This window comes from Hyperolius riggenbachi, chromosome 3 (assembly GCF_040937935.1).
Source record: "Hyperolius riggenbachi isolate aHypRig1 chromosome 3, aHypRig1.pri, whole genome shotgun sequence".
In the NCBI taxonomy this organism is placed as follows: Eukaryota; Metazoa; Chordata; class Amphibia; order Anura; family Hyperoliidae; genus Hyperolius; species Hyperolius riggenbachi.
The window spans coordinates 178,851,170-178,866,123 of NC_090648.1; the positions used below are offsets into that span (position 1 = coordinate 178,851,170).

Sequence of the window (14,954 nt, forward strand, 5' to 3'; positions counted from 1 at the left end):
CCTCCAGCCTCCTTCAGGATAATCAGTCCCTCGTTGTCCTCATCCGCCACCTGGATCCTCTGCTTTGAGTCCAGGTACTTGAGCCAGTCAGGCGTAGTGCGCATGCACACACTCCGCCGCCAGGAGCATACTACACCTGTGCAGCACTATTGCGCAGGTGCAGAATGTTCCTGGCTGTGGGAGCGGCATGTGGCCGGACAGCGCTGACTGGCTGAATTACCAGGACTCATAGCAGAAGATCCGGGTGGTGGAGGACAGCGAGGGACTGATTAGCCTGAAGGGGGCTGGAGGAAGCCCCAGGTATGTATAAAACTTTACTTTTCATCCGTCTCAGTTACCCTTTAATTTGTAGTCACCAAACCAAATTTTAACAACATATCAAATTATTTGATTTCATCAGCAAAGGGAGTGCATACATTTGCATAAATCAGCATCAATGCAGAATTATTTCCATCTCGTTGACCATCTCTATTAGTGACACAGCTACACATCAGGCTTTATTCTTACAGCATAGATGTTATTTAGTATATATAAGAGATTCCTGTGTACACATCATATAAACAGTCACAATCAGATATGTATATCTGACCTTAAAAATACGGGGACTGCTTTATTGAAGCAGCACAAGTAACTAATTTTGATTGGTTTATTTCATTTTTGTGGACTAAGCACAGCTATTACTGTATATATACTGTATATATCCATTATTTTTCATGACTATTATCTGAGAAATAGAACATTTTATCATATTTTCTATTTTAATTACAGTTACAAATTCATTAGGAGTCGGAGTCGGTGCATTTTTTCCCGACTCCGACTCCAGGCACCCAAAATTGCCCGACTCCACGACTCCGACTCCACGACTCCGACTCCGACTCCACAGCCCTGATATATACAGTAATAGCTGTGCTTAGTCCACAAAAATGAAATCAACCAATCAAAATTAGTTACTTGTGCTGCTTCAATAAAGCAGTCCCCGTATTTTTAAGGTCAGATATACATATCTGATTGTGACTGTATATATGATGTGTACACAGGAATCTCTTATATATACTAAATAACATCTATGCTGTAAGAATAAAGCCTGATGTGTAGCTGTGTCACTAATAGAGATGGTCAACGAGATGGAAATAATTCTGCATTGATGCTGATTTATGCAAATGTATGCACTCCCTTTGCTGATGAAATCAAATAATTTGATATGTTGTTAAAATTTGGTTTGGTGACTACAAATTAAAGGGTACCTGAGACGGATGAAAAGTAAAGTTTTATACATACCTGGGGCTTCCTCCAGCCCCCTTCAGGCTAATCAGTCCCTCGCTGTCCTTCACCACCCGGATCTTCTGCTATGAGTCCTGGTAATTCAGCCAGTCAGCGCTGTCCGGCCGCATGCCGCTCCCACAGCCAGGAACATTCTGCACCTGCGCAATAGTGCTGCACAGGTGTAGTATGCTCCTGGCGGCGGAGTGTGTGCATGCGCACTACGCCTGACTGGCTCAAGTACTTGGACTCATAGCAGAAGATCCAGGTGGCGGAGGAGGACAACGAGGGACTGATTATCCTGAAGGCGGCTGGAGGAAGCCCCAGGTATGTATAAAACTTTAATTTCATCTCTCAGGTTTTACTTTGTTACACAGTAGTACTATACTCTACATATGCACTCCCCACAGAGCTGCAGGGAATCCACTGAGAATGCTGTGCACATTGAACACAGAGGTGTTGTCTGTTTACAATCTCCTCATTCCCCTGCAGAGTACCTGCACATCATTCTTACATGTACCCACACTTACATTGCCTAGGGCCTGATAGATGTTCTTTGTTCCGGTTTGTACCTTTTACAAGTACTCTTACCAAGGACTAGTTTTAGTCTAAAGGGAATAAATATAGTAGTCTACATATCCTTCTCACTTCAGTTGAATTTCATGTTACATACTTTTAATCAACAAAATTGTAATATGCAAATTAGAGGAGTCGGAGTCGTGGAGTCGGAGTCGGTGGAATCCTAAACTGAGGAGTCGGAGTCGGTGGATTTTTGGACCGACTCCACAGCCCTGGTAGTGCGTGTGAATTATTCTGCAGTGGAACTGATGTAGTGTGAAAGGGCCCTTAAAAAATTAGGGGCAGGGGATCAGCAGGACAGCTAAGCAATTAGCATGGTTGTAAAAGGAAATGAATATGGCAGCCTCCATATCCCGCTGACTTATGGTGTCCTTTATAACCGAGTCAGACACCTACATATGCAGAGTAAATACAGTACAAGTGACCTACTTTACCAGATACATTATTTCAAAAGCCAGCCAGCCATTCCTGTGATTCAGATAGCTCTGGTACATAGTACAGCCAGCATAAGTAACACTATTTCTGTTGTCTTCCTGCAGCTGAAAAAACACAATATGAAGAAAGCCAACAAAACACCACCTACTGATTGGACAGTACAGGTCAGCAGCTGACTGGTAAGTTCATCATTATGCTGTACACTTTGTAGCACAACATCACAGCAATGCAGCAGAATCTGATTATTATACAACCATCTCTGCTTTCAGACTGTACCAAAAATCCCTGGATTGTAATAAGGCTTCCTAATCCTCCTCAGCCAGCCTGACCCAGCCCTGGCAACCCCAAACAAGCAGTAGCAATAATATTTACACGGGCATGCCTGCGCAGGGGCACTAGTGGCTTTCCCCTTGGCCTCTGGTGGAAATAGCCATGCCAGATCACCTGTACAGTAGAGTGGGCCTGAGTGGAAAACCGCTTGTTCGCAGCTGCATCAAGCACCAACAAGTGGACTTTTGGACTTGCCTGTGCTGGATCTGCTGAGGAGGATGGGAAAGCCTCTTTAGGATCCAGAGCGTTCACCCTCACGAGATAAGTACCCCATGGGACACTTTATTTTTTTTTTCCCCTTTCAGGATCACTTTAATCTTATCCACACGTGCAACACAAAGAAAAATCCCCCGTAATGTAAACTGCTACAGAACCACCCATTTATTCACATTGGACACACGCACACACACGCACGCACCTAGCTTAATTTGACAGGAGATTTAAGTGTTTTTAACATTTAGCAGTCTTGTGGCTGTATTTAAATCTCTCATTTAGCTTCCAGACTATATTTGTGTAATTTTGTTGTCTGTTCTAGAGAGGATTATACGGGCTGGAAAATATTTTTGTGTGTGACTTGCAGCTAGTGCTGCATCAGAAGCATTTATATGGACTTGAGCTTGGAGGAAATGATATCAAACTATGTGTGAGGTTATCTTAGTTGCCCAAGTGTAATTTCTGTTAAAAATAAGAAATTCAACCACCCAGAATGCTGGCGGGACCCCAAACTTGCCTGGACTTCTGTGTTATGAAAACACAGGCAATGCCCCCAGTTGGCAGCTAGTGTTTAGTGGAATATTTAAAGTATATACTGATCTCTGCTCAACAAGAAATAGAAGTGGCTGCATGCAAATCAAACCACAGAATTTGTATCATTTAACTAACTGTATATTATTATACAATCTGCTCCTGATTGGTTGATCAACATTTTGCGGTTTTCATTTGCTTACAGAACCCCATTTCCTGTTTAATGGAAATTTTCATAATCCTTAATTTTATTGCTCAACCCTGCAAAAAAAGATGCACAATTTTAGCCATGTGGTGCGTGGAGTGGGTGTTGAAACTCTTTCAACTCCTTATCCATTAATGGTTATGCATGGTTGACTTTTTGTTGTGTTTTTGACTAAGAGTATATACAAGTTGCATTGCACGTCCTGAAAAAATAGGATCTCCACAGTGTTGAGAAGTCACGTTGGGCATTCCCAGTGCGCTTGGAACTCATACAGTGGAGCATACAGTCCATAGATGTATTACTCTTCAATTGCACCACAACCCCATCACACCTATACAGTACCATGAAAGTATGCCTCACTTCCAATGTAAATACGCACGTTATCCTGTAACTCAAGTGTATCCGATGCGTTATCCTGACGGAATGTGTTGCATCATACCACTCTGTACTCAATTTGATAGCCCCTTAGAATTGTAATTTCATTTGTATAGCAATATGCTGATTTTGTCTGTTGTGACGCACTGCCTCAACTGCTAACACCAATCGTCTACTCCTCCAGTGTCTCAACTCCACTACCCTCTTGTTTCCTGTTTCTGTACAATTTATCAAATGAACATCTATCAGTATTGGTGATGTTATTCAAACTACACAACCATTGTATGTAGCTCTATTAGTGTCATTGGTTCTCCTGATTGTGCAGTATGTGGAACTGCTCAGGTATCTATGCTCTTCATTGTTGGAAGTATTTGTACATTGTACAGCACTACGGAATACAGTGTTCTCCCCAAGCTCTTTTAGCCGGGTGCTCCACCCGGCTAGTTTTGGTGAGCACCCGGCTGTTATCAACTCACCTCCTCCTATGCTGTAAGCAAAGTTGCACACAGAAGCACCAGCCATGCATTCTCTTGTCTCACCCCACCCAACTACTTTTTCCTGCCACCTGGCAACTTTTTCATGCCACCCGGCTGGAAAAAATTTCTGGGGAGAAAACCGGAATATGTGGAAGCTCAATAAATAATAATAATGTGTCTAATTCAGCCCAAACTGCCATCTTTGTCTGTGACCATTACATTGGAGCAGGTTGCGAATGCATTAATTGGCCTATGTTCAGACCTGGTTACACTAGTGACAGGTATGCATTAAAATATGCCCTTCTCTTATTATTCTTCTCATTTCATTCAGTATGCATGAGTAACTGTTGCTACTGTGCTCTGCTGTATACATTGTCACCTGGATCACCTGTTATTTAAAGAGAACCTGAGGTGTCACCAAGCTAAAAAAGTTAATACTTGCCTAAGGAGAGTGAAGCCTCTGGATCCTCCAGAGACTTCCCACACTGTCCTCTGATCCTCCACTGCCTGTGGGGACGCTCCTTAACATTGAGGTCATGCTCCCTTTCTGGCATGAGCATGGCTGCGCTACACCTGCACAAGCATGGCGCTGCTCATGCACAAGCGGCTCCGGCTTACTGCGCAGTACAGCCGTGCCCCAAGCCTAAAGAGGAGCATGACCTCAATGTGATTACCAACAAGCCTTTGTCAGTATTCTTCAGGAAGTCAGCAATGGGGGACGGGGTTCTCTTTTCTGCTTCTACTCCCTGCACAACGCACCATAAATATTTGTAGCTTATTTAATGAGGTCGGCATCAGATTAATGCTGTTCTGGCTTTGCTGTTAAATTCTCTGCTTTCCATAGTTGCCAGGAGGATTGCGCAGACAGGGCAGCGTACACTTGTTGCTGGCAAAATAAAGTGCCTTTCAGATATTATGGTTTATTTTGCAAATATAAGCAGAAGACTTACAGTATAAATATATGCAGCTGGTAGTATGTTATTAGGGAATAAGGCTGAAAACGGTACTGTAGCAGTATAAGTTCACTGTAGTGTGCATAAGCTGGTGTACGCATGGCTGGGAGCTGGGGATGCATCTTTAAGACAGCTGGAATAAAGGGGGGCATCCAGGCTTGCTGTTTTGATAGATTACAAACTGATAGACATGTAATGGGTTTGGGATTTAGTAGAAATGACATGAGGGTGGAGTGAAGAAGAGGAGAAAATTGATGGGGACGGGGACAGACAGAGATGGAGTAGGGACAGTGGAAAAGAAACTACATTGCCAGGGATGGGGTAGGGACAGGTAGGGATGAGGACAAGATCCTTTCTCCATGCAACCCCTGAGTGGCCAAAAAAATTAGAGACATCCCTTATTTGAAAGTAAAGCAGTCCAGCAGTGACGTACAGTGAAGTAACAATGCAGAAATGCTTACATAAGGACCGCTTTGTTTCAGACGATATACTGTAGTTATCACGGAAGTTAATGTCAAAATGGGACAAGACAAATGATTTAAAGGACCACTATTACGAAAATCATAACATTTAAAATGCATGTTTCTTCCAGAGTAAAATGAGCCATAAATTACTTTTCTCCTATGTTGCTGTTACTTACAGTAGGTAGTAGAAATCTGACAGAACTGAAAGGTTTTGGACTAGCCCATCTCCTCATGGGGGATACTCAGGAAGGCTTTTATTCTTTATAAAGACATTCCCTGAAAAGGATTTATACAGGGAGCTGGCCAGCCTCCCTGCTCACTGTACACTTTTTTTGGCAGTTGGAAGGAGCAACTGCCATTCACTAAGTGCTTTTGAAAATAAAGAAAACCGTGAGAATGTCCCATGAGGAGATGGGCTAGTCCAAAACCTTTCGGTTCTGTCAGCTTTCTACTACCTACTGTAAGTGATGGCAACATAGGAGAAAAGTAATTTGTCTCATTTTACTCAGAAGGAAATCTACTTCTTATTTGTATGTGTTTACATGCATTAGAAATTTTAAGATTTTCGTGATCGTGCCTTTTGAACGTGGTACGATCGTCAGTGCAAGAAGAGCTGGTGCTAGCATCTCTGAAACGACAACTCTTTTGGGAATTTTTTCTCCCAACAGTGTCTTGGGTGTATAGATAGTGGCAGTTGAGAAAGAAAACTTCAAGCAATAAGGACTATTCTAGTTGAAAAAGACTGATCGACAGATGTGAAAGGTGAGTAGCACACATAGGGCCATATCCTATTGCTGAACTCGCCAGCGCTAAGCACTGGCGAGTTCTTAATTTAGGTGATGGGGGCATCACCTAATCCTGTTCAATATAAGAACCACCACCCTCCCACCAGACGGAAAAGAACTCGCTTGGGCGATATAATCACCCAGTGAGTTCTTTACACGCTATCCTATTGCCCTTTTAATGCCTCCCGGCAGACATGAGCGTTAGCTTAGACCTGCAAAGAGCAGGTCTAACGCAGCTAAAACACGTCGTTGCTGCAGCACCTGGGGGTCTCCTTTTTAATAAGGAGACCCCCAGAGCTCCCCGTAGGGTTGCTGAACATCTTTAAAGCCCTCCAGGTAACAGCGCCGGGCACCCCTGTCATTCTACATAACGCCGCTAATTACCCGCCACCTCTCGCCGCAAATTCCATTATGTCATTACAATGCATCTGTCACTGTAATTGCTGAGCGCATAGGAGCTCGGGCAAAGCATCTTTGAATCTGCTGCCGGGGCTCCCCATTGGTCTGCTGTCAGAGCCAGATGTTTTTACGTAGAACAAGTAAAATCTGCTTTCATAACACAAATGGGGACCTATTTTAAAGTCAGGATTGTCGTCATACCATAATAAAATGCTTCTACTGAACATCCACTTATCTGCAGGGTAAATCTACAGGTATTGAAGCATGGCTGTAGCCTATAAATCTTATGAAATCTTGGGTCAGATCTGTGTCACCTGTGACTCGGAGACCCTGGAAGCACACGCAGGACTGCTGGATTTAGTGCCATTGAACAAGCCATAGCAAGTTAAGAAACGTACGCAGGAGCTGCGCGGTGAAATGTTACTCTTGCCTTGTCTGTGGTTAGGAAAAGCTTAATATGGGTGACCTTAGTAGGAATACTGCAGCATGTCCCAGCTGGTGCCTGATTGGAACATCCTGCCGCCTGTGGCAGAGGAATTCCAGTGCACAATGGTCACATTCACAACCCAACCCTGACAAAGAACAGGATTGGGAAACTTTCATAAATAATGCCTCAGAACATAAGGATTCAAGATTCCATACAGAGGTTTCCAAGGTGCAGTCCCACATCCCACTGAGGACACAACATTGAGAACACTCAACATCTAATGGCTTACATATTGCCTGGGATTTTATTGCCTGCATTTTCCTCTGCCCAGGAACAGACTTTCTACAATACTACAAGCTTATGTGTGTTATGTGCGTGCATGTATGTAAATAGGTGTGTGAATGTAAATATTTGTTATATATTTTGTTTGATGGTTTTTCTCATTAACATATAATATTTCTGCACATACTAACCTTTATCTGCATAATAACAAAATAGTGGCCTGGTCATCTTGGTTTGTGGTATTCTGGCACTGCGATGGGACAATGATTTTGGCGTAGCATTGTTGGGTGTATAATTCAGTGAGTAAGCGGCATACGGCTATTGTGCCATTTTAGACTTCACAGCTTTAAAGTTAAAATGTGCACTCAGAAGTACTCTGTTAAAAATCCAGCCTTTTCTCACGCAATCAAATCTAAGAACATTCCTAGCAACATGTAGAGTTCATTTTTGTGGCACAATGGTGTACAAGCTCAGTGACTGAGGCTCCCAGGGAAAATGAAGGTACACCTATTAGGCTTCTTTCTCAGTGCCAGTGATTTGAAAAGCATTTGCTGATGTAATGCTATGTGTGTGTTCTCACTTGTGGTGTGTGTTTTTTTTTTTCCTTTTAAATCACACATAGCATTACATTAGCAAGTGATTTTTGAAATCCCTGGCATTTAGAACAGCACTTGTAGTGTGAACCAGCCCTCGGGGCCTTTTACACTTAAAGGATACACGAGGTGGCATAAGTGTATATACAGTGCCTAGCACACAAATAACTAGGCGGTGTACTTTTTTTTTTTTTTTTTTCTGCCTCTGCCTGAGGGCTCGTTCCCACTGTTGCGACGCGATTTCGGCCGCATTCCGACGCTTGTAAAAACGCATGCGGATGCGTTTCCACATGCGTTTTTACCCGCGATTTCGCATGCGATTTCGCATGGCAGGGTGCCATGCGAAATTAACCATGACACTGCCAGGGCTAAATAAAATTGAAAAAGGTGCGAAATCGCGGGTAAAAACGCATGTAACAAACGCATGCGTTTTTACTATTAAATACATTAGCGGCGATTCGCACGGATTCCCGACGCAGGCGAAATCGTTGGCTCTTTTGTGCGTTTTTTTCACGCTGAAAAAAACGCACCTCAACAACGCTACAGTGGAAACAGGCCCATCCACTTGTATTACATGTGCGGATCTGCATGCGTTGGACGCATGCAGATTCGCGATAGTGGAAACGAGCCCTGAAAGAGTTAAACATCAGGTATGTAAGTAGCTCCTGTCAGGCCTGGGTCAGTCCTATTCATTGATCTAAGTCCCCATGTAAATGACCGTCATTCAGAAAACCCATCCACTAATAGTACGCATACAGAAAACACCTGCGAGGGCATCTTGTTGCCAAATAGTAAAATTACATCTGCAATTTTTTTTTTTTTTCCTTTTTCTTCAATAAAGAATTTTTCCTTTTTTAATGTGTGGGTTTTAATTATGTTAGCATGTATTATTTTGAAACTATAATGGCTGAAAACTAAGAAATAATGAATTTTTTCCATTTTTTTTTCTTCTTACTCCTGATAAAACACTTTTAGAATAAAATAATTCTTAGCAAAAAGTACCCCCCAAAGAAAGCCTAATTGGTGGTGAAAAAACAAGATATAGATTGTTTTGTTGTGATAAGTAGTAATAAAGTTATAGGGAAATGAATGGAAGGCGGAAGACAGCTTACAGGTGAAAATTGCTCTGTTTTTTTTTTAAGGGGAAAACCCCTTCAAGGTGAAGTGGTTAAAGCACAATTCCAGGAGAAATTTGTTTTATGCTACATACACACTTGAAAGATAAATGAAAGATATCACACCAATTTTACCCCCTTCATTGTAGTATGAGAGCCATACTCTACACAGTATTCTATTGCGCTGAACTCCCCATCAGATAAAAATCTTTGCAGGATGCTCTAGACCAGGGGTGCCCACACTTTTTCAGACCATGAGCTACTTTGATGATGATCAAGACGAGGCGATCTACCACCTATCCCTGTCCCCCTACCACCTCCCCCCCCCCCCCCCCCCCCCACATACAGAAAGTAGAGAAAATAGACTGGTAGCAACCAGGGCTGTGGAGTCGGTCCAAAAATCCACCGACTCCGACTCCTCAGTTTAGGATTCCTCCGACTCCTCGACATCGACTCCTCTAATTTGCAAATTACAATTTTGTTGATTAACAGTATGTAACGTGAAATTCGTCTCTTAACTGCCAACGCTTAGGAATTTTACAAGGCAACTGAAGTGAGAAGGATATGTAGACTACTATATTTATTCCCTTTAGACTAAAACTAGTCCTTGGTAAGAGTACTTGTAAAAGGTACAGACCGGAACAAAGAACATCTATCAGGCCCTAGGCAATGTAACTGGGTACATGTAAGAGTGATGTGCAGGTACTCTGCTGAGGAATGAGGAGATTCTTCCTCTATTACACATTACACATTCTTCATGCACAATCTGAACAAGGTTTATGGGTGACAGACAACACCTCTCTGTTCAATGTGCACAGCATTCTCAGTGGATTCCCTGCAGCTCTGTGGGGAGTGCATATGTAGAGTATAGTACTACTGTGTAACAAAGTAAACCTGAGACAGATGAAATTAAAGTTTTATACATACCTGGGGCTTCCTCCAGCCCCCTTCAGGCTAATCAGTCCCTTGCTGTCCTCCTTTGCCACCTAGATCTTCTGCTATGAGTCCAGGTACTTGAGCCAGTCTGGTGTAGTGCGCATGCACACACTCCGCCGCCGGGGGCGTACTACACCTGCGCAGCACTATTGCGCAGGTGCAGAATGCTCCTGGCTGTGGAAGCGGCACGTAGCCAGACTGCTCTGACTGGCTGAATTACCGGGACTCGTAGCAGAAGTTCCAGGTGGTGAAGGACAGCGAGGGACTGATTAGCCTGAAGGGGGTTGGAAGAAGCCCTAGGTATGTATAACACTCTTCTTTTCATCCGTCTCAGGTACCCTTTAATTTGTAGTCCCCAAACCAATTGTTAACAACATATCAAATTATTTGATTTCATGAGCAAAGAGAGTGCATACATTTGCATAAACCAGCATCAATGCAGAATTATTTCCATCTCATTGACCATCTCTTAGTGACACGGCTACACATCAGGCTTTATTCTTACAGCATAGATGTTATTTAGTATATATGTTACGGCCAGAACCCGAAGTCTGGCCACTTCGGGTTCTGGCCGGTCAAAGCTAGAAATGGCCAGCTGAAGCGGCCAGTTTGGGAAACGGAGGCTTTTTGCGGACTTTGGCCGGCCAGAACGCATTCCTGGCTAGATGTGTCCGGCCAAGTCCCGAAGTGCTGAGCCCCCCGCAGCCTCCTGTCAGCTCGCCCCTGCCCCCTTCCGTCTCCTCGCAGTCTCCCCAGCTGTTCAGCTCCCCGCCCTCAGTCTCCCCTACCGCTGAGCACTGCAGCTTGTCTTCCCGACGTTCTGACTCCCCGCCCCTCCTGTTAGCTCACCCCCGCCCCCCTTCCGTCTCCTTGCAGTCTCCATGGCTGTTCGGCTCCCCACTCTGTCTCCCCTACCAATGTGCACTGCAGCTGCAACGTTCTAAGTCTCCGCCCCTCCTGTCAGCTAGCCCCGCCCCCTTCCATCTCTTCGCAGTCTCCGTGGCTGTTCGGCTCCCTGCCCTACCATTCAGCAGCTCCCCGGCTTGTCTGCATCTGTTTCCCTGACGATGCACCACCTCTCTGCCACCTGTCTGCCTTCCCATTTCGGCTGCTCACTGCCACCTCATTTAAGTGGACCTGAACTCTTGCACAGGACAAACGGAAAACAGAGAGAATTGCACCCTGTATGTATTACAGTTTAATCTGTCTAATTCCTCCTCATCTGTGACTAATCACCATTAAAAATTGAGGTCTCAGCTGGGTCAGCTAGGGGATGTAATTGGTAAACACAGGATGTTAACAATATGTCTACTTCCATGAAAGAAGGAAGTAGTCACACTGCAGATTAATTGTAGGATTTGTATCTGCTGTAACAAATGTTTTTTTCTTTAAGGGCTCAGACACACTATAGGCGCTTTTCTAAGAGCTTGCGATTGATTAGCGCTTTCTGAGGCTTTTTAAAAATAGCTCCCATTCACTTTCATTAAAATCGCAGAAAAAATTGATGCGTACGCGTAAAAACGCATAAGCAATCGTGGCGATTTTTACAGCAATTTTAGTGACAGTGAATGGGCGCTATTTTTAAAAAGCGCTCAGCAAACGCTAATCAATCGCCAGCTCTCAGAAAAGCGTTTATAGTGTGCCTGAGCCTTAAAGAGACTCCGTAACAAAAATTTCATCCTGTTTTTTTATCATCCTACAAGTTCCAATAGCTATTCTAATGTGTTCTGGCTAACTGCAGCACTTTCTACTAACACAGTCTCTGTAATAAATCAACTTATCTCTCTCTTGTCAGACTTGTCAGCCTGTGTCTGGAAGGCTGCCAAGTTCTTCAGTGTTGTGGTTCTGTGAATCTCCCCCCTCCAGGCCCCTCTTTGCACACTGCCTGTGTATTATTTAGATTAGTGCAGCTTCTCTCTTCTCTCTTATCTTTTACAAGCTGGATAAATCCTCTGAGCTGGCTGGGCTTTCACATACTGAGGAATTATACATGCAGAGCTGTCTGCACTCTGCAGGAAGAAACAGCCTGACACTTCAGTGGAAGATAGCTGCAGGGGGAAAGAAACACACAAATGATCTCTTGAGATTCAAAAGGAAGGGTGTATACAGCCTGCTTGTGTATGGATGTATTTTCTATGTGTGGACATACTGTACATCAACCTACTTCCTGTTTTGGTGGCCATTTTGTTTGTTTATAAACAAACTTTTTAAAACTGTGTTTAACTACTTTTAACCACTTGAGGACCCACCCTTTACCCCCCTTTAAGGACCAGCACTGTTTTAGGTGATCTGTGCTGGGTGGGCTCTGCAGCCCCCAGCACAGATCAAAGGGCACTCAGAGCGATCAGATCGCCCCCCTTTTTTCCCCACCAGGGGGATGATGTGCAGGGGGGGTCTGATCGCTCCTCCTGGCTGGCATTTTGCGGGGGGGGCACCTCAAAGCCCCCCTCCGCGGCGAAATCCTCCCCCTCCCTCTCCTACCTGCCACCCCCGGGAGATCTGGGCTGCACAGGACGCTATCCGTCCTGTGCAGCCAGTGACAGGACGTCCCCTGTCACATGGCGGCGATCCCCGGCCGCTGATTGGCCGGGGATCGCCGATCTGCCTTACGGCGCTGCTGCGCAGCAGCGCCGTACAAATGTAAACAAAGCGGATTATTTCCGCTTGTGTTTACATTTAGCCTGCGAGCCGCCATCGGCGGCCCGCAGGCTATTCACGGAGCCCCCCCGCCGTGAATTGACAGGAAGCAGCCGCTCGTACGTGCGGCTGCTTCCTGATTAATTAGGCTGCAGCTGGCGACGCAATACTGCGTCGCTGGTCCTGCAGCTGCCACTTTGCCGACGCACGGTATAAGCGTGCGGTCGGCAAGTGGTTAATGCGGCGAGGAGCGGCGAAATTGTGACAGAGGGTAATAGATGTCCCCTAACGCACTGGTATGTTTACTTTTGTGAGATTTTAACAATACAGATTCTCTTTAAGGTTATTATGCTATTTTGTATCTTTCAGAGCAAGACAAAGTTCTGAGTGCCTTTCGTGCTATTGGAAAGGACCTGGGACTTTTACATTTTGGGCTTTGGCCAGTTGACTTTGGCCACTTTGCAAACTGGCCGGCCAATGTCAGAAATCCCCAGCATTTTGGACTTTGGCCGATGTCAAATCGGCCAGTTCTAGAAACGGCCGGCCAATTCTAGAATTGGCCGATTTCTGATTTTGGCCGTAACATATATATAAGAGATTCCTGTGTACACATCATATATACAGTCACAATCAGATATGTATATCTGACTTTAAAAATACGGGGACTGCTTTATTGAAGCGGCACAAGTAACTAATTTTGATTGGTTTATTTCATTTTTGTGGACTGAGCACAGCTATTACTGTATATATACATTATTTTTAATGACTAATATCTGAGAAATAGAACATTTTATCATATTTTCTATTTTAATCACAGTTATAAATTCATTAGGAGTCGGAGTCGGTGCATTTTTTTCCGACTCCAGGCACCCAAAATTACTCCGACTCCACGAATCCGACTCCGACTCCACAGCCCTGGTAGCAACCACTACAGTTCTCCTGTACAATCAATCGTGAATGAATGAACTAACCAGTGAAGTGTGGTGTGTGTAGGAAGTGAGAGAAGTAGAGCGTGACTGAGTCCAGAAGCACTCACTTGATGTGGAGTGTGATCCACACAGCCCCGGCCAGCAGAAGGACGGGAGACCCTGCACGTGGGTGGTCTGATGCAAATCACATGTCAGGTAGTTAAACCAGGGAGCCGCTTGATCCTCACAGACCCAGCGTGCAGGCTCAGCGTACAACAGCCAGCAGTACAGCGCTGCTGAAACATGTCCCCTCCTCCAGACTGCATGTGACATCACAGGAGGTTTCAGCCGTACTGATTGGCTGTTAACGGCAGGAAGGGGCCGCAGACACATTCGCTACCCTTATTGGCTGACAGTACTGTCAGCAATCAATGCGTAACCTGTCTTCAGCGTCGGATCGTGATCTACCCATTAGCCCTTCACGATCGACTGGTAGATCGCGATCGATGCATTGGGCACCCCTGCTCTAGACAAAGATGCTGTACACATTCAAAAGATCATTATCTGCAAAAGATCCGTTCCTGCAAAAGATCCATTCCTGCAAAATGCATTCATAGTCTATGAGATCTGCAGATCCTCATACATACCTGGTTTAACAGACATTCATCTGCAGATCAGATCCACCAGGATGGATTTTCAGATCTGCAGATGATTGTCAGATATGCAGATGAAGTCTGTTAATGCGTATGAGGATCTGCAGATATCATAGACTATGAATGCATTTTGCAGGAACAGATCTTTTGCAGATACTGATCTTTTGAATGTGTACAGGCATCTGTGTGTGCAGCATCTTGCAAAGATTTTTATCTGATGGGGAGTTCAGCTCAATAGAATAGACTGTGTAGAGTATGGCTCTCATACTACATGGAAGGGGGTAAAATTGGTCTGATATCTTTCATTTATCTTTCAAGTGTGTACAGACCATTAGTCTGGGTGAGGTATAAACCTCTAAACTTTATTGCTATTCTGTGAAAATTTACATCATTCACTG

General features: G+C 44.4%; 1 protein-coding gene across 5 annotated transcripts in view; it reads left to right on the plus strand.

Moving 5' to 3' along the window:
* Positions 1 to 14,954, plus strand: part of BNC1 (basonuclin zinc finger protein 1) — a 218,490-nt gene that overhangs the window by 15,614 nt on the left and 187,922 nt on the right. For all 5 annotated transcript variants that reach the window (XM_068275345.1, XM_068275346.1, XM_068275347.1 and 2 more), the window contains exon 2: positions 2,379 to 2,453. The gene's annotated coding sequence lies outside the window, so the exon portion shown is untranslated. The remainder of the gene's footprint in view (positions 1 to 2,378; positions 2,454 to 14,954) is intronic.